Source organism: Pan paniscus, chromosome 8, assembly GCF_029289425.2.
Source record: "Pan paniscus chromosome 8, NHGRI_mPanPan1-v2.0_pri, whole genome shotgun sequence".
In the NCBI taxonomy this organism is placed as follows: Eukaryota; Metazoa; Chordata; class Mammalia; order Primates; family Hominidae; genus Pan; species Pan paniscus.
In genome coordinates this window covers 98385948-98405674 of record NC_073257.2, presented here as the reverse complement: position 1 = coordinate 98405674, position 19727 = coordinate 98385948, and the positions used below count along the sequence as shown (strand labels likewise).

The 19727-nt window shown below is 46.7% G+C and overlaps 1 long non-coding RNA gene across 1 annotated transcript; it reads left to right on the top strand.

Moving 5' to 3' along the window:
- Nucleotides 1-3348: 3348 nt before the first annotated feature.
- LOC117974666 (uncharacterized) lies at nt 3349-16952 on the top strand. Its single transcript, XR_004664749.3, has 3 exons — nt 3349-10080; nt 13251-13342; nt 13980-16952. It is a non-coding gene; the product is annotated as an uncharacterized LOC117974666 (long non-coding RNA).
- Nucleotides 16953-19727: the final 2775 nt, after the last annotated feature.

The following is a 19727-nucleotide window of genomic DNA, read 5'->3' as shown; positions in this document are numbered from 1 at the left end:
GGTCATCAGTCAGATGGCCTGATCCTTAGAGGAGTAGTTGGCATGATGTCTGCATGTGGCTGAAGTTCAAATAGTGTTTGTGGAATAAACAAATGAATTCATGAGGCAGTCAGCTTTTCTGTTCTACTTATCTTCATTCCTTCAGCAAAATACATTCCTCTCAACTGTGTCACCTGGTTTCTTGTTTATCCTGTGAGCCATTTTTTTTTTTTTTTGAAATGGAGTTTTGCTCTTGTTGCCCAGGCTGGAGTGCAGTGGCATTATCTCACCTCACTGCAACCTTCGCCTCCCGGCTTCAAGCAATTCTCCTGCCTTAGCCTCCCGAGTAGCTGAGATTACAGACATGTGCCACCACGTCTGGCTAATTTTTTATTTTTAGTAGAGATGGGGTTTCACCATATTGTCCAGGTTGGTCTTGAACTCCTGACCTCAAGTGATCCACCCGCCTCGGCCTCCCAAAGTGCTGGGATTACAGGTGTGAGCCACTGCGCCCGGCCCTGTGAGTCATTTTATGCTCCTAATAATAGTGTCTTTGCTATATTTGTTCACTGTGATTCAAGTGGCTTTCCTTAGGCCAAATGTCAAGAAGTCCAAAATTCTTATACAGGGAATGCTGGGGAGGGGAAATTGGCTTGAAAGAGAGAACTAGTGGACTTGAAAAAATAAAAAACACTATATAGTAGAATATGCAAATCTTAAATGTACAACTCGATAAAAATTTTCATATATATACACAATGTAACCACCACTCAGATCAATATCTAGAACATTTTCCATCATCCCAGAAGTTTCCCTCATGTTTCTTCTCAGGCAAGACCTTTCCCCACTAAAAGGCAACCACTATTACAACTTCTACCATCATCGATTAATTCACCTGCTCTAGAACATCATATATATAGAACCATACAGCATGTATGTGTCTGACTTCTTTTGATCTACATAATGTTGGAGATTCATGCATGTCACTGTATCAGTAGTTTCTTCTTTTTAATTGTATAATATACCACAATTTATTTACCTTGTTGGTAAACAGTTTCTTTCCAATTTGGGGCTATTCTGAATAAAGCTATCATGAAGAGTTTCGTGCATGTCTTTTATAGATATATGTTCTAGATTGTTTCTAGTATGGAGCTATTATGAATAAAGCTTTCATGAACAGTTGCATGCATGTCTTTTATAGCTATATGCACTAATTTCTTTTGGGTAAATAGGAGTGAAATTCTGGGTCATGGAGTTGGGCATATGTTTAACTTCAGTGGATATTGTCCAACTGTTTTCTGAAATAGAAACATGGATTACTCTCCCTCTGACAATTAATGATAATTTCCATCTGCTCCATAGCCTTGCTAGCACTTAATATTGTCAGACTTTTACATTTCAGCCGTCCTGTCTGGTATGTGGTGTCATCTCACTGTGGTTTTCATGTATATTTCTCCCATGAGTGATGAGGTTGAACACTTTTTCATGCACTTATTGGTCATTTAGATATCTTCTTTATGAAGTGTTTGTTCAAGCCATTTGCCTATTTTCTAATTGAGCTGTTTTTTAATTGCTATATAGGTGTTTTAAAATATATTTTGCATATGAATATTTTGTCAGATATGTGTGTTGACAACATGTTCTCCCAGTCACTGGCTTGCCTAATAATGATGTTTTTTGCTTAATGTAAGTACTTAATTTTAACAAATCAAGATTTACCTTTAAAAAAAAAATAGGCCGGGCGCGGTGGCTCACACCTCTAATCTTAGCACTTTGGGAGGCTGAGGTGGGTGGATCACCTGAGGTCAGGAGTTCAAGACCAGCCTGGCCAACATGGTGAAACCCGTCTCTACTAAAAATACGAAAATTAGCCGGGTGTAGTGGCATGTGTCTGTAATCCCAGCTACCTGGGAGACTGAGGTAAGAGACTCACTGAAACCTGGGAGACAGAGGCTGCAGTGAGCCGAGCTGAGATCACACCACTGCACTCCAGCCTGGGTGACAAGAGTGAGTGAGACTCTGCCTCAAAAAAACAAACAAAAAACATTATAACTTACATATAACATATAACATATGTAAGTTATAATGATAATATAGTGAACATGGCAAGCCTGCCCCAAACTTCAGCTCTTGAATGTGACCATTTGGAGCAGCATGCCTCTCCCTTATGCCAACCCCTGCCTCCCTCTCTACTCTTCAGAGGTAACGACTATCTTAAATTTTGTGTTTATCATTTTCATGCTTTTAAAAATAGTGTTAGCTAACATGACTATATCTCTGCTATAGTCTAAATGTGTCTCCCAAAATATGTGAGGTGGGGCCTAATGGGAGGTGTTTAGGTCATTCGGCCTCTGACCTCACGATTGGATTAATGCTGCTATAAAAAGGGCTAGCATGCCAGGTGCTGTGGCTTATGACTGTAATCCCAGCACTTTGGGAGGCTGAGGGGGGTGGATCACCTGAGGTCAGGAGTTCCATACCAGCCTGACCATTATGGTGAAACCCTGTCTCTAATAAAAATACAAAAATTAGCTGGGCGTGGTGGTGTGTGCCTGTAGTCCCAGCTACTTGGGAGGCTGAGACAAGAGAATCACTTGAACCTGGGAGGTGGATGTTGCAGTGAGCCAAGATTGCACCACTGCATGCCAGCCTGGGTGACACAGGAAGACTCCATCTCAAAAAAAAAAAAAAAAGAAAAAAGGGCTAGCAGGAGTGGGTTTGTCCTTTTCCACCTTCTGCCATGTGAGGATGCAGCGTCCCTCCTCTCTGGAAGACACAGCAAGGTGCCATCTTGGAGCCAGAGACCAAACCAGCTGGTGCCTTGATCTTGGATTTCCCAGCCTCTAAAACTGTGAGAAATAAGTTCTTGTTCTTTATAAATAATCCAGCCTCAGATATTCTGTTACAGCAGCACAAAATGGACTAACATGATCTGTAAACAACTTGTTGCTCGGTTTTGCCTGTTTTTGAGATGCATAAAAATAGTACCTTATAATGTGCTATCTTCTTAAGGATTTCTTTTTCTTCCTCACTCACTTTTATGTTTCTGAGATTTATCTTTATTGCAACATGTAGCTGTAGGTCATCCATCTCCACAGCTGGATAATATTTCATTACATGAAATTTCTACAGTTTATCTATGCAGTAGACCATCCATGGAAATATGGACTGTTCTCAGAATTTTTTTAAATTATTATTATTATTTTTTGAGACAGAGTCTTACTCTGTTGCCCAGGCTGGGGTGCAGTTGTATGATCTCCCCTTACTGCCACCTCCGCATCCCAGGTTCAAGCGATTCTCATGCCTCAGCCTTCCGAGTAGCTGGGACTACAGGCGTGCACCACCATGCCTGGCTAATTTTTGCGTTTTTAGTAGAGATGGGGTTTTATCATATTGGCCAGGCTGGTCTCAAACTCCTGACCTCAAGTGATCCGCCCACCTCGGCCTCCCAAAGTGCTGGGATTACAGGTGTGAGCCACCGTGCCTGGCCCTCTGAAGATTTTTAATTTCAAAGAATTCTGTTATGATCTATTTTGTAAATATCTCCTCATGCATATGTACAAGAGTTTCTCTAGACAGATACCTAAGAGTGAAATATCTGGCTATAGGATGTGTGCATATTCAGTTTAAAATACTGTCAACTTGTTTTCCAAAGTGACTGTGCCAATTTATACTCCTATGTGTAGCTAAAGGCGTCCCTACTGCTCTATCTTTCCACCAACACTTTGAACAATCAGATTTGAAATCTTTTGCCAATTTGGTAGACATAAAATAGCATCTCAAGTGTCATCTTTATTTCCATTTTCCTGATTACTGATGAGGTTGAGCATATTTACAGACCACTGGTCTTTTGTCCATTTTTCTATTGAGTTGTTTATCTTTTTCTTATTGATTTTTTTTTTTAGACAGAGTCTCACTCTGTTGCCCAGGCTGGAATGCAATAGTATGATCTTGGCTTACTGCAACTTCTGTCTCCCGGGTTCAAGAGATTCTCGTGTCTCAGCCTTCTGGGTAGCCGGGGCTACAGGCGCTTGACACCATGCCCGGCTAATTTTTGTATTTTTAGTAGAGACGGGGTTTCTCCATGTTGGCCAGGCTGGTCTTGAACTCCTGACCTCAAGTGATCTGCCTGCCTCGGCTTCCCAAAGTCCTGGGGTTACAGGCATGAGCCACCATGCCCAGCCTCTTATTGATTTTTATACTTACGTATTCTGAATATGATTTCCTTGTTGATTATATATGTTGTGAATATATTCTTCCACTTTGTGGCTTGACTTTACACTTTCTGTACAGTGTCTTTTACGAAATAGAGCTTCTACATTTTAATGCAGTTGCATTTATTAATCTTTTCTTCTTATTCTTTTTTTGTTTTAAAATGATGATGAAATGTGCCTTCATGTTCTGGAAGGTTTTTTTTTTTGTTTTTTTTTTTTTCCAGGCTAAAGTGCAGTGCCGTGATCTCGGCTTACTGCAACCTCTGTTTCCCAGGCTCAAGCAATCCTCCCACCTTAGCCTCCTGAGTAGTTGGAACTACCAGTGTGCAGGTGTGCATCAACATGCCTGGCTAATGTTTTTGTGTTTTTGTACAGATGAGGTTTCGCCATGTTGCCCAGGCTGATCATGAATTCCAGGGCTCAAGTGATCCACCTGCCTCGGCCTCCCAAAGTGCTAGGATTATAGGTGTGAGCCATCGTACCCAGCCCAATCTTTTATGATTCCAATTTTTAATATATTATTTAATAAATCCTTCTCTACCGAAGTTGTTAAAACATTCTCCTATATTAGTTTCAAAAACTATTAAACTTTGATTTTCACATTTAAGTGATCTTTTTGAAATTATTTTTTGTATTAAAAATATAAATTTTGTGTTTTTTCCATGTGAACAACCAATTGTCCCAGCACCATTTCTGTCCTTTCCCTGTTGGTCTTTGTGGTAGGCTGAACAATGGCTCTCCATAGATGTCCACATACTGATCTCTGTAACTGTGAATGTGTTACTTTTTAAGGAGAAAAGGAATCTGCAGGTATGATTAAGTTAAGGATCTTGAGAAGGGGAGATTATCTTGGATTACGTAGTGATCCCAGTATAATCAGAAGGTCCTCATTGGAGGGAGGCAGAGAAGTTAGAATCAGAGAAATGTAAAAACAGAAGTAGCTCAGGGGTTGAAGTGATGCACGTTAAAAATGGAGGAAGGGGTCACAAGCCAAGGAATGTAGGCTGGCTCTAGAAGCTGAAAAAGAATTCTTCCTTTGAACCTCCAAAAGGAACACAGCCCTGCAGACACATTAGAATTCTGGCCCCCAGAACTGCCTGATAATAAATGTGTATTGCTTTAAGTAACTAAATTGGTGGTAATTTGTTGCAGTAGCAATAGGGAACTAATAAAGTATTCAAAATCACCTTTGTTGGATGTCAAGTTTTCATATTTTTCTGAGGCTGCTTCTAGGTTCTCTATCCTGTTCCATTAGTCTATTATGTATCCTTCTGCCAACACCACACTGTTAGTTATAGTAGCTTCATTATAAATATTGACCTGGTAAATCAGGTCCTTTATCCTCCTCTTCCTACCTGTGTCATGGCTACTTGACTCTTCTTGGGCCTTTGCTTTTCTAGATAAATTTCTTTCTTTTTTTTTTTTTTTGAGATGGAGTTTTGCTGTGTTTCCCAGGCTGGAGTGCAGTGGCACAATCTTGGCTCACTGCAACCTTTGCCTCCCAGGTTCAAGCAATTCTCCTGCCTCAGCCTCCCTCCCAAGTAGCTGGGATATATGCCACCATGACTGGTTAATTTTTGTATTTTTAGTAGAGACGGGGTTTCACCATGTTGGCCAGGCTTGTCTCGAACTCCTGACCTTGAGTGATTCGCCCCCCTCAGCCTCCCAAAGTGCTGGGATTACAGGCGTGAGCCACCGTGCCCAGCCTCCAGATAAATTTCAACATCTGCTTATCAAGTTCCTCAAATATGACCATTGGGGTTTTTGTTTAGAATTACATAGATTCTAGAAATCAATTTGGGAAAAACTGACCTCATTTGGTATTGAGTTTTCTAAAAACACATTATACTCTTGTATTTATTTATGTCCTTCATATATTATAATAAAGTCTTTAAATTTTTTTCTTACACATCTTTTGTAAGACTTTTTTCCTAGATACCTTGTTTTTTTTGTTACTAGTGGAAATAGTATTATTTTAAAAATTATACATAACATTTAAAAGATTATGCCTTCTAACTGCTGTTGTATAAAAATGCAATTGATTTTTATATAAGCTCTTAGTATAATAAATTATCTACAGATTTATTTGGTTTTCTATTAGATATGAATATCACCTGCATAATGAGTTTTATTTCTGGCTTTCCACTTTTTTATACGTCCATTTTCTTTTTCTTCTCTTACTGTGCTGGCTAGGATTGCCAGTATAATACTGAATAGAGATAGTGATAGAGGTCATCCTATATATACTTCTGGTTTAAAAATAATTTTGACATTTCTCATTGAGAGTAATGTGTGATTTTTTTTTTTTTTTTTTTTTGCCCAGGCTGGAGTACAGTGGTGCTATGTGGGTCACTGCAACCTTCGCCTCCCAGGTTCAAGCAATTCTCCTGCCTCAGCCTCCCAAGTAGCTGGGGCTACAAGCGCCAGCCACCACTCCCAGCTAATTTTTGTATTTTTGCTAGAGATGGGGTTTCACTATGTTGGCCAGGCTGGTCTTGAACTCCTGGCCTCAGGTGATCCACCTGTCTCGGCCTCCCAAAGTGCTGAGATTACAGGCATGAGTTACCACACCTGGCCACGGGATGTTGATTTTTTAAAAACTCTTGTCCAGGCGTGGTGGCTCATGCCTGTAATCCCAGCACTTTGAGAGGCCAAGGTGGGTGAATCACCTGAGGTCAGGAGTTCGAGACCAGCCTAGCCAACATGGTGAAACCCCGTCTCTACTAAAAATACAAAAATCAGCTGGGTGTGGTGGCGGGTGCCTGTAGTCCCAGCTACTCGAGAGGCTGAGGTAGGAGAATTGCTTGAATCCAGGAGATGGAGGTTGCAGTGAGCCAAGATTGAGCCACTGCACTCCAGCCTGGTTGACACAGCCAGACTCCGTCTCAACAGCAACAAAACAACAACAACAACAACAACAACAACAACAACACCTGGTGTTGAAGTTTACCAAATGCCCAAGTTCATGCTTTTCTTTCAGTGAAGTGCACCAGTGTTTTCCAGTAAGAATGAGTTGTCCCTACTGTTGTCTTTGATTGTTTCTCTTTGGCATCTCTACCAGACCTGTCAGTCAACTTCTGAACTAATCTGCTTTGCCATAGCTCAGGAAGGGGCAGCCTTGGGTGACCTCACCCAAGAGTGGACACATGATCCAGTGTATACATGGCCCAGTGCCGGCCAGTTATTTTAATGTCAAGATCCTTAACTGTGAGCAGAAGTGTGGAACACAGGAGCTTCCAGGTCACAGAGATGAGAGGTCAGAATTGGCTCCAGGGCAACGGAAGACCAGTGCAGGATGAAGTCACAGGGAACAGAAACCGGAGCCACAGAGGACAGGGTAGAGTCGCAGAAAGGAGAGACACACATACATGGAAAGAGGAGCTTTCTCCAATCTTAATGATTCCCAGCTCTCAGCCTCGTTTCTGTAAGACCTGGCTGGGCTTCATCTCTGCCCTTAAGGAAACTCCCCCTTCCTCCAGGCAGACTGAGTGGGCTTCCCCACGTGATTAAAGGAGCCACACCCATATCCCCTGGCACTGGCTTGCATACCACCTGTCCCATTGACCTCTGCTTTTCCATCCCCATCACCACATTCAGGTCCTTATCGTGCAGCACGAGGCGTCTCCTGCTCTTGCCAAATCAGTCTCTGGCTTGCCTTTAGGAAAATCACCTTCTCCAGCCACAAATGTGGCTTTCTGCAGCCCAGCTCCAAAACCGCCCCTGCCCTTTGGATCACCCCGCCTCAGCTGCCAGCGCCCCTCGGAAGTCTGACCATCTCATCCTGGCATTCAAGGACCCACGTGATTCAGTCTCACTGCCTCTCAGAGTTATGTCTCTTTTTGGCTACAGGCAACCCAGCCTGCAAGCAAACTGTCCTGCTTTGGACCCTGCTGTGTCACTCTCCGCACCAGCCTTTGCCTCTGCTCTTCGCTCTATGAAGTCCTCCCAGGCTGCACGGAAGGACGACTTTCTCAGGTCTCTTAGGGATGGAGACTCAGGGACATCAGAACACATCTCAGCGGTGGTGACTAGCCCTCGGATTTCCTGCCATGGTGCTGCCATTCCCACCGCCCGTGCCCTCTGCCTAGGCTGTTCCTGCTGCACCGAACGCCTCCTCCTGCCACCGCCCTCCCTCCTTTCTTTAGAAGCCCCTGCCAGCACCTGAGCTCTCTGCTGATTGCTGTTCCTCCCAGTCTGTGGAAGCTTTGCCCATATGCTTTCCTTAAAAGGGTCCTGGGCAGGGCAGGCGCCCCCATTTCTCAGGGATCCCCTCCAGGACAACGCCTTTTCCTTGTGTCTTCAGCTCTCCTTACCAGATATCTATATATTTGTATATATTCAGTTTCACCAACAATGCATCAAGTACTTTTTTTTTTTTTTAGGTAAAGAACCGCAGTCATCGAACTGGAGTCCCATTGATTCCCTCCCCCTCGCCGCCCCAAATCTGGCACCTGCCCAAGGTATCCTCAGAACCATTTGGGGTGTCCTTTGGCATTGGATAATAGAAATAAGATTTTACCTCTTTCTACCATAAATTGTACCACGTTTTATGTATTGCTGACCCCTTTCATCTGATTTATTGTTGTTTATTTTAGAATATTTTCTCTTTGAAATTTTTTTTTCAGTAAAAAGTTATGACACCAAGCACAGTGCTCCGAAGGCGGAGGCGGGTGAGCGCGGGAGGCCTTCCTTCGTCTCCGTAGGCGACGCCCTCCCACCCCTTCCCTTGTTCTCATGGCACTCCTAGCTACTGGCAAAGGTAGACGCGCCAGTTTCTGCTGCTCCCCCACGGAATGGAAGCCCCAGAGGGCAGGGACCTAGTCTGTCACGTCCCAGGCCTCACCCCAGCTCCTCTGAGGCCCGGGTGCTGGGTCGAGGCATATGCCGGGCTGCGCGGGTGGCGGGGGAGGGGGAGCCCTGGAGCGCGGCCCCAGTCCTGGGAGGGAGAGGTGTCCTTCGAGGAAAGGGACAGAAGAAAGTTGAGGACAGAGGTCCAAGGGGAAGAAAGAGGGAAAGGATCGGCGTGAGGAGGACGTCCGGGCGGGGTGGGGAGGGCCCCCCGCGGGGTCGGGCCCACGGGCTTTCTAGGGCGCGTCGCCGCTCAGGGCCACGGGTGTGCTGTCAGCTCCCGTCCGGCCGCCCGGACGCTGTAACCTCCTCCGAGGCTGGCCCTTCTGGCTCGAGACAAGCTCGGGCCTGGCACGGAGCAGCGGGAAGGGCGGGAGATTGCCCCTAGTGGACTCCAAGTCCAGCTCCTGTCCCTGGGCACGTCTCGACACTTGCTGGGTCACGGAGGAAACCGGGTCTTGGACCCCAGCCAGCACGGGCGCCCCCCTCGGCTTCGCTCCCTTTACCCAGCGGTGGCCTCGGAGGCCCGGTTGGGGCGCGCCGCTCACCTGGAGAGGAGGCTAGGGGTCGGGGGACGCGCGCGCCCTTAGGCCCCACTCCTGTCTTCTGCCCTTTTTATTCTCCCCCGCACCCTGGGGCGGGCGGCGCGGGGCCAGTGTTTGCGAGTGTCACCTGCTTTGGTAAGTAGGTGGGCGAGTGACGCATCGCGGCGTCGGCGCCGCCTTCCAGGCGCTCTCTCTGCCTCCAGAGGCGCCGGCACTGCGGGGCCCCAGTCATGCCCGCTGCCTCAGTCTTCCAACCCGAAAAGTGGGTGGGCGAAGGAAAGCTCGGCCGAGCTGCGTCTCCAACTCCCTGCTCTCCCCTAGGGGAGCCCACCAGCTCCAATCGCGACCTCTTCTGTCCCCAAACCACAGACCCTAGGCCGCCTCGGGGACCCGGATATGGAAGGGGCGGTGGAGAGCCCTGGCCTTGATTCTCCCTGGGTCGGGAGGGCGTTCCGGCGGCCGTGGGGCTGCAGCCCTTCCTCCCCGCCTGGAAGGTGAGGGTGTGGGAGGAGCGGGAGGGGGCGAGGCCGACCCAAGTCCCGTGCGACCAGCGGCGGAGCCCAGAGCCAGGCTAGGAGCGCGCTCAGGCGAGCTCGGGTGAAGGCCGAGAAGGTTCATCGGAGGCGGCGGCGAGCCGAGACCAGGAGACAGACGGGGCGGGGTGACGAGGCGGGCCCCACCCCAGGAGCGCGGGGCCACACGGACACCGGCGGGCGGTCTTCCCCGGGATGCGCTGGGATTGCAGGCCTCCAGCGGCCCCGCCCGCCGCCTCCGCCCTCCCGCTCCTGAGCTGCCAATCCAGCGGGTTCTGCCGGTCCTCGGCCGTGCGTCTGGGGTCTGGATCCCCGGCTCCACTCGCCGCGAGCGCGCGTGTCAGCCGACTCGCCCCGGACCGCATGGTGCAGCTCCCGCAGGGCCGCAGCCGCGGGTCGTCGCTGATTGCCAGCTCCGCTCCCACTGCACCGCTGCGCGGCCGCCTAGGGCTCATTGCGCGGAAGTCGGCCTGGTACCTCCCCTGGGCTGGATGGGCCCGCTCCTCCCGAGCGGTCGCGCTCTGAGTTGAATGCGAGAGAGGCTTCTGGGCGCGTCGCGGGCTAGGTCCAGGAGCTGTGATCCTCTCCGAGGTCTCAGTGTGCCCGCAGCGCCCCCTGCAGTGCGTCTCCTGCAAGGGGCCCGGAACACATTCCTGTCCCCGCCAGGCCTGGAGGCCCGAGCGCCTGCTTTTCATCCACTCTGCCCACCCGCCTCTGCGGTCGGCTGCCTTGGGCGCTGGCCTTAGCAGTTCTGAGTTTGAATTCAATCGCCAATACACAGAAAGCCACACAAATGTGAAGATTTGTGAATTATTATCAAATGAACACCTTTGTAACCACTACCCAAGCCAAGAAATAGTACTTTCCCCCAGAATACCTTACCCGTGCTCCTTCCCGATTTCACTCGACTCCCTCCTTCCCAAAGTAGCCATTCTCCTGCCTTTCATAGTAATTACTTACCCGAGTTTTTAAAAAATTGTTGTCACCCAAGTTCGCCTCTCTACAGGCTATAAATTAGACTTGCTCATTTTGTTAATATCTTTTAAGTCTCTTTAATTTGTAGTTTTTTTCTCCATCACTTTCTTTTCCTTGCAATGTATCCTTGGAAGAATCTGAAGAGATTTCTAGTCTGGATTTCACTGATTGCATTCTCCTGGTGCAGTTCAACACATCTCCCTGTTTTCTGCATTTCCTGCAAATTGACAGCTGGATCCAAAGGCTTGATCAGACTCAGGTTCAAGATTTTTGGTGAGACTCCAGGTGGTGGAGTGCTGTTTTGTCAGGAGGCACATAATGTCTGGTTGTCTCTCTTTTTTGAGATCTGAGGAGAGACGATGTCCAATGCTTACATTCATTAATTCACTGGGGGATGAAAATGGTGATATACTAATTATATAATTTATTTTTCATTTATCATCTGGGTTGATTTTATAAAGAGACTCTTCTCCTCATCTGCTATTTGGTTACCCAGTGGAACCGTTCACAGAGGAAAGGCGGGTAAATGCTTGTTTCTTTGCATTTATTTATCCGTTTTCAAGATAACGAATTGCTACCCTGTCATCCTCCCAAAATGAAGAGTTAAAAAAAATACCATCACGATGCCAAGGATTTAAATGTGCTAGATGGATTTCAATACGTTGCAGTTACTGTCAGTAGTAACATACAAATTGTCCCATCTTTGGGCAGCTGGAGCCTCTTCAGGTTAACCCTTGAGTCCTTTAGATGTGACCCTAGTAGTCTTTGAACACTTCCTTGTTATCTGGAATGACAAGACATCTTACCAGTTTGGGGTGCTAGGAATCCTCTTCACTTCTTGGTTGATCTTTGTTTCTAGGTCTTTTCAATGGAGGAGCTGTAAATTACATATATGATAAAATACACTGGGAATTTATACTGATGCAACTAAGTTAAGTGGAGGACTTCTTGATTACACCTGTATTTCTTTTCTTCCACACTGGGAATCCTGGTTCTTAAGGACACCAGGAAAAACTGAATTAGAATCCAATTAGTCATTTGTTTTATTTCAATTTATATACTTACAGGTTCAGAATAACAATATCAATACCATAACTAGCTATAATTTCTGAAAACACCTAAAACTTTTTCTTTCTGCATATGTTATTTTTATCCCCCCCATTTTTTTTTTTTTTTTGAGACAGAGTCTTGCTCTGTTGCCCAGGCTGGAGTGCAGTGGCAAAATCTTGGCTCACTGCAACCTCTGCCTCCTGGGTTCAAGCGATTCTCCTGCCTCAGTCTCCCGAGTAGCTGGGATTACAGGCACATGCCACCATGCCTGGCTAATTTTTGTATTTTTAGTAGAGACAGGGTTTCACCATGTTGGCTAGGCTGGTCTCAAACCCCTGAACTCAGGTGATCTGCCCTCCTTGGCCTCCCAAAGTGCTGGGATTACAGGCGTGAGCCACTGTACCCAGCCTACCCCCTATTTTTGTTTGTACTCTACATTCTCAGATGGTAAAGCCATTAGATAGCATAATCTCTCTTTTAAAACCCTCGTTTAGTCTTCACTCCACAAATAACTATACATTTGTTAATCATCACCAATCATTAATGTGATGTTTCTCTAGTTATTTTGGTCTCTGCGGCTGGTGCTTTAGTAGATCCTCAAGAAGGGCTATGGACCATGTTACTGTTTCACTATAATAAAGACAGGATCAGCATCACTGATTATTCCTTTGGCCTCAGGCTTCAGTATGGTTCAGTACAAGACTATTAATATCCTATCTTTATTTAAAAGTTTGATATTTTGTTCATCCTGGATTTTTTGGCATTGAATTTTGTTTAAAAAATTATTGCATTAAGATCTCATTTTCTGCATCCCTGAACTGTTTAGTGTGCTCTGAAATTCTTTGCTGCAAGCCAGGACCTTTCTTTGCTCACCTGCCTCACCCTGGTTGGAGATGAGTTGGAGCTCCTATTTTTCTCATCCTGTTAAAAAAAAGAAAAAAGAACTCTGCGGGCGAGTTTAAAGCGACTGGGTCTCACTATGTGGCCAAGAGTGGTCTCAAAATCCTGGCCTCAAGCAATCCTCCCCGCTTGGCCTCCCAAATTGCTGCGATTACAGGCATGAGCCACCATGCCTGGCCCCTGCTTAATTTTGATTCAATTTCCAGCAGTTGCTGTCCATTGTGGGGTGCAGTCCGGAAGGGAGCCCTGGCAGATCAGTGAGAGAATTCACAGACCTTCAGATGTTACCGCAGATCTGGTAAGATCTGGAGTGAGACAAACCTGCTGGTTCTCACCCGGCCCCTGCACTGTAGATGAACAGGGCCCTCAGGTGCCCAGGTAACCTGTTGCTTCCCTCGGCTTTCCCCCAGCGCATGCTGATGCTGTGCAGGTGTCATGGCTGTTGTCCACCCACTTGCATTTTGTGGTGACAGGATACCCTGTCACTTAGTTTTGTTGCAATGTTGTCCACGGGTTTTGGTTTTAATGTCTTGTTGCTCTGACTATAATTATGTGGGGATTCAGAAAGCACAAAATTATGTTTCCACCACCACTGCCATTTTTCAGATTAAATTTAATGTATTTTAAAAAGGACACTTTGTTTTATTGATATATGATGGTTGTATATATTTTGAGGGTACACCCAATAGTTTGATACATGTATACAATGTGTAATGATCAAATTCAGGTAATTGGATTATATATCACCGCAAACATTTTTCTTTGTGTTGGAAACATTCCAATTCTTCTCTTATAGCTATTTTGGAATATATAATCAATTATTAACTATAGTCACCCTACTGTACTATCAAACACTAGAACTTATTTCTTTTAACTGTATATTTGTACTCACTAACCAACTTTTCATTATCTCTTCTCCCTTCTACCCTTCTCAGGCCCTGGTAAGCATCATTCTACTCCGTGCCTCCGTAAGATCCACTTTTTTAGCTCCCACATTTGAGTGAGAACATGTGATATTTGTATTTTTGTACCTGTTTATTTCACTCAACATAATGAACTCCAGCTCCATCCATGCTGCTACAAATGAAAGGATATTATTCTGTTTTATGGCCAAATAATGTTTCTTTGTGTATATGTACCACATTTTCCTTATCCATTCATTCATTGGTGGATTCTTAGGTTGATTTCACTTCTTGACTAATATGAACAGTGCTGTAATAAACATGGGAGTGCAGAGAGTTCTTAAGTTTACTGATTTCCTGTCTTTTGGATATATCCAGCAGTGGGATTGCTAGATCATATGGTAGTTCTACTTTTAGTTTTTTGAAGCGCCTCCATACTGTTGTTCATGGTGGCTGTCCTAGTTTATATTCCCACTAACAGTGTATGAGTGTTCCCCTTTCTCCGAATCCTTGCCAACATCTGTTATTTTTTGTCTTTTTGATAATAGCCGTTCTAACTGGGGTGAGATGGTATCTCATCATGGTTTGATTTGCATTTCCCTGATGATTAGTGATATTGAACATTTTTTCATATACCTGCTGACCGTTTGTATGCCTTCTTTTGGGAAATGTCTATTCAGGTCTTTTGTTCATTTTAAAAATGAAGTTATTTGTTTAAAAAGGATACTTTGAATCCAGGCACAGTGGCTCACACCTGTAATCTCAGCACTTTGGGAGGCTGAAGCGGGCGGATCACTTGAGGTCAGGAGTTCAAGACCAGCCTGGCCAACATGGGGAAATCCCATCTCTACTAAAAATACAAAAATTAGCCGGGTGTAGTGGTGGGCGCCTGTAATCCCAGCTACCTGGGAGGCTGAGGCAGGAGAATCTCTTGAACTTGGGAGGTGGAGGTTGCAGTGAGCTGAGATCACACCACTGCACTCCAGCCTGGGTGGCAGAAAGAAACTCCATCTCAAATAAATAAAATATAGGCTGGGTGTGGTGGCTCATGCTGTAATCCCAGCACTTTGGGAGGCCGAGGTGGGCAGATTGCTTGAGCCCAGGAATTTGAGGCCAGCCTGAGCAACGTGGCAAAATCCCATCTCTACAAAAATAATAATAAAAAAAATTAGCTGGGCATGGTGGTATGCATCTGTAGTCAGTGCCAGCTACTCCAGAGGCTGAGGTGGGAGGCTCACTTGAGCCTACAAGGTAGAGGCTGCAGTGAACCATGATTGTGCCACTTCTCTCCAGCCTGGCTGACAGAGAGAGACTTTCTCTCAACAACAACAACAACAAAATATATATGTAGGCTGGGTGCTGTGGTGCATGCCTGTAATCCAAGCATTTTGGGAGGCTGAGGCAGGAGGATCACTTAAGTCCAGGAGTTTGAGACCAGCCTGGGCAACATAGTGAGACTTCATCTACTAAAAATACAAAAAAACTAGCTGAGTGTGGTGGGGTGTGCTTATAGTCCCAGCTACTTGGGAGGCTTAGGTGGGAGAATCACTTGAGCCTGGGAATGGAGGCTGAAGTGAGCTATGATCTTACCCCTGCACTCCAGCCTGGATGGCAGAGCAAGACTGTCTAAAAAAAAAAAAAAAACAAACAAAATAACAACAACAGCAACAATTAAAAAAAAAAAAAACCAGGCTAAAATTCTCCCTGCCTTAAAAAAAGAAAAAGAAAAAGAAACCTTTACTTCTGTACACCCGTAAGATTTGCACAACTTAAAAAGTCTGAAGTCACCTTTTTTTTTGAGACGGAGTCTCGCTCTGTTGCCCAGGTTGGAGTGCAGTGGCATGATTTTGGCTCACTGCAACCTCTGCCTCCTGGGTTCAAGTGGTTCTCCTGCTTCAGCCTCCTGAGTAGCTGCGATTACACAGGCTCATGCCACCACACCCAGCTAATTTTTTATATTTTTGGTAGAGATGGGGTTTCACCATGTTGGCCAGGCTGGTCTTGAACTCCTGACCTCAAGTGATCCACCCACCTCTGCCTCCCAAAGTGTTGGGATTACAGGCGTGAGCCACTGTGCCCAGCCCTGATGATACATTTCATTTTAAACTATCATTCAGGAGTAAGGGTAAAACAAGATTTTCAGAGAGGGAACCATAGGGAAGCTGGCGAGACCGGCAGAAACAGGAAATTGTGTACTCCGTTTGTTGGAATCCGAATCAGCCTACTATGTGGAGAACACTTTGTTAATCCTACTTAGATATCTGCATACTTTGTGGTAGAGACATTTGTAAGTATCTGCTCTAGGTAGAGACATTTGTAAGTAACTGCTCTAGAGAAACCTGTTCCTATGTTCTCAAGGGCATAAGTACCAAGACATTCACTGTGGCACTGTTGGCCATTCTAAAGAAGTGGAAAAAAACCAACTCTGCCCTGGAAGGGGAACAGGAGAGTGAGATGCGGCATTGTCTATCATCGAATACTCCAAAACAGCAAAGCCAGACAGTATGAAACTCCATCTGCCAACGCATCTAAACATCAAAAACATGATGCAAGATAAAAGCAAGCTGCAACACGATATACACAGTATTATTATAATTTATGTAAAGTGAAAGACACTGAAGCTGTAATATACATCATTAATGGAAATATACACATATATCAAAGTGTAGAAAAGTCAATTAGACCTTACAGCTGACTAACACAATAACCAATACTACACGTCAACAGCTGTGCCGCTGGGGCACGGGGAGGGGAGGGGAGGGGAGGGATGATCCTCAGCTCTCTCTATAGTGGTTTATTTCTAGCAGACAGAGAAAGAGCTCCAAAGCAAAGGGATTTCATGGATTATTTCTGCATGGCCAGTAAGGGTGTCTGTTACTTCATTATTTCTCTGTATGTTTAAAAATTTTATAATGAAAATGTATTATCTCTACACGAGCACTTTTTATTTCCCCTGTGAATAATCAGAAGAGTTGGAAAATAAATAAGAAGGAAATAACTTTATCATTCTGCAGTTGAGTATAATTTGAAGTTTAATTCCTGACTGTCTATCACCCCCCACCCTACCAGTGCTGGAGAACGCCTGGGAGGAGGTGTGAGAGGCACGGCTGAGCCCAGTGGTTGTTTGCCCTGGTGCTCCTCTTGCTTCTTATGCCCACGACACTGCACCTTGATGTCCTGCTCTACAGCAGTGCCCGCCCCACCCTTGCTGCCACAGCTCCACCCCTGGCCTCCGTGTCCTCCATTGCACATTCTTGCTTCATATTCCAAGCAGTGCTGCACACACACTGTGATGTCATTGTGCATCTCACTGTCAGAATACAATAACAAAATGAGCGTTTTAAAAAGAAGAATTGGGCCGGGTGCAGTGGCTCACACCTGTAATCCCAGCACTCTGGGAGGCCGAGGTGGGCAGATCACCTGAGGTCAGGAGTTTGAGACCAGCCTGGAGCCTGGCCAACATGGCGAAACCCTGTCTCTACTAAAAATACAAAAATTAGCTGGCGTGGTGGCATGCGCCTGCCAGCTACTTGGGAGTAATCCCAGCTACTCAGGAGGCTGAGGCTGGAGAATTGCTTGAACCCAGGAGGCAGAGGCTGCAGTGAGCTGCGATCATGCCACTGCACTCCAGCCTGGGCCACAGAGTGAGACTCCGTACCCCCACCCCCCACAAAAAAGAAAAAAAGAAAAGAAAAATTAGCATTCCCCTCTCCCCTCTGATAGCTGGGTCCACCTTCCTGGCCCCACATCTTAGTGTTGGATGGCGCTGTGCTTGCTGACCACGTGTCACTTGCACACTTTCCCCAGCTTCAGTCTGCCAGGATAGGGTGACAGCATGGGGCCCAGGACCCAGAGGGAGGAGACCAGCAGAGGCAGGTGGGATCAGGACTTGACCTTCCTCTTTCAATAACTCTAAATTAGTTCTTGCTACTTTCACTCGTTCAGGTTGACAGACTCCCTGAGACATGCAGACGTGACTTCCTAAGCATCATTCGTGCGTCCATCCCAGCCCTGCCGGACCATGTCTGACCTGGGCTCAGGATGGCACTGGCACCCAGGGGTGATTTAGGGGTTAGGTTTCAGCGGGTTCTACCTGAGGTGGGCTCAGGTCACAGAGCACAGCCAGGAAGGAGAACCAAGCTCTTCTAGAAGTGTATGGAAAGAGTTCCAGGAGGAAGAGCTGCCAGGCTGGGCCTGGAGTTGGCCAGGTACTGGGGGAGGTGGGCTCCAGTGCTACGGCCAACCTCAGTGATGACGCTTCCCAGGTCGCAGCCTTCTCCTCTACTGCCACCCTGCCCCTTGCAGCCCCTCCACCTACCCCACCTCTAGCCTCCCCTTGCTCCCCTCCCCTTCCAGGGCACTCTCAAGGACTCTAGCCCCCAAGCTCCCTGCATCCGCACACTTCTCTGAGCATCCCACCCTGATGCTTTGATAGACATGGGCTGGCCTAGGCCCTGCCCCTTCTTCAGTCTTCTCCAGGGTGGGGACGCCATTTCCTCTCCTGCTATCAGCAACCCAGGCCTAGGAGACGTGGAGTCTGTCCTTAGAGACAGGTCTCTAAGTTCTGTCCCCCGCTTAGAGCATTTCTCCTTTCCTTCCAGCTGTTCCCTCTCTCTAAACCCCTGACTCTGGTCTTGGGAGGACCGTGGAGCCTGTCTCACAGCTGTGAGTCCACTCTCTGGCTGGCACCTTCCTCTTCCCTCCTCCCTCAGAAGTGGCCCCTCTGGGCTCTGGTGCATCTTCTCTCTCCTCAAGGACCTGTTCCCATACCTCCTGCTTCCCTCCGCTCCCTCTCCTGGGGGCTTCCCCAGCCTCCCAACAGGCCCAGGAGGCCCTAAAAAGAAAACAAACCAAACTTCCCTTGACTCCACAACTCCTTCCGGCTACTATCTCTTCTCCTTCCCCTGTTTATATCTACAGGTGTTTTCTAATCTTAGTTGGTGACTCTACTGTCCATTTTAGCTTTTAGCTTCACCCAGCATCCTGTCTGCTAAGGTCACCAGGGACTTCCCGGGCCACGTGGAATCACCACATCTCAGTCCTTGACTTCTGCAGTCCCTTGCTCTGCCTCTTCCCTTGTTTCAAGCTCCAGGCTCTTCAGTTTGCTCCTGGATTCACTCCCGCACCAGGGCCACATGGTCTCAGTCTCCTTGCTCACTCCTCCTCCTCAGCCTGGCCTCTAAAATTGCACCCTACCCTCCCCTGCCCCTGCTCAGCTGCTCAGTTGCTCAGCTCCTGCCCTTCTCTCGCCACCTGACCTCCCTAGACCTGAGGTTCTCAATCTTAGCTTTGCACGAGAATCATCAGGGAGTTCTGCGAAATGCTGATGCCCAGGCTGATCGCGTCCAGGGGAGGGCCAGGGTCACTGGCATTTTTCCAACACTCTCAGGTGATGTAAGTGCTCTGTGGGGGCTGAGAAGCCCAACCCAGGGTGGTGCCTCCACTCTTAAGGCACCAGCATCGTGTCCTACACAGGTGCCTTCCAGCCTGACCCCTCCTCTGAGCACCACCTGCCAGTGTGACAGCTCCATCTGGCATGGGAAGCAAAAAAAAAAATGTTACTTAAAAATCCAACGAGCTTATTAAGGAATCTGTGGCTGCACTCCGAGCTGGTCCCCACAGGTTCGTGGTTCTTCTTAATCAAGTAGTAAATCCTTTATAAGGTGGTGAGTGTCTCACCACAATCATATGATCTAGATGTTATTATTCCCAGTTTACAGATGAGGAAACAGGCACAGAAACTTGCCCAAGGCCATGCAGGTAGCAGGAGGTGGAGCTGGG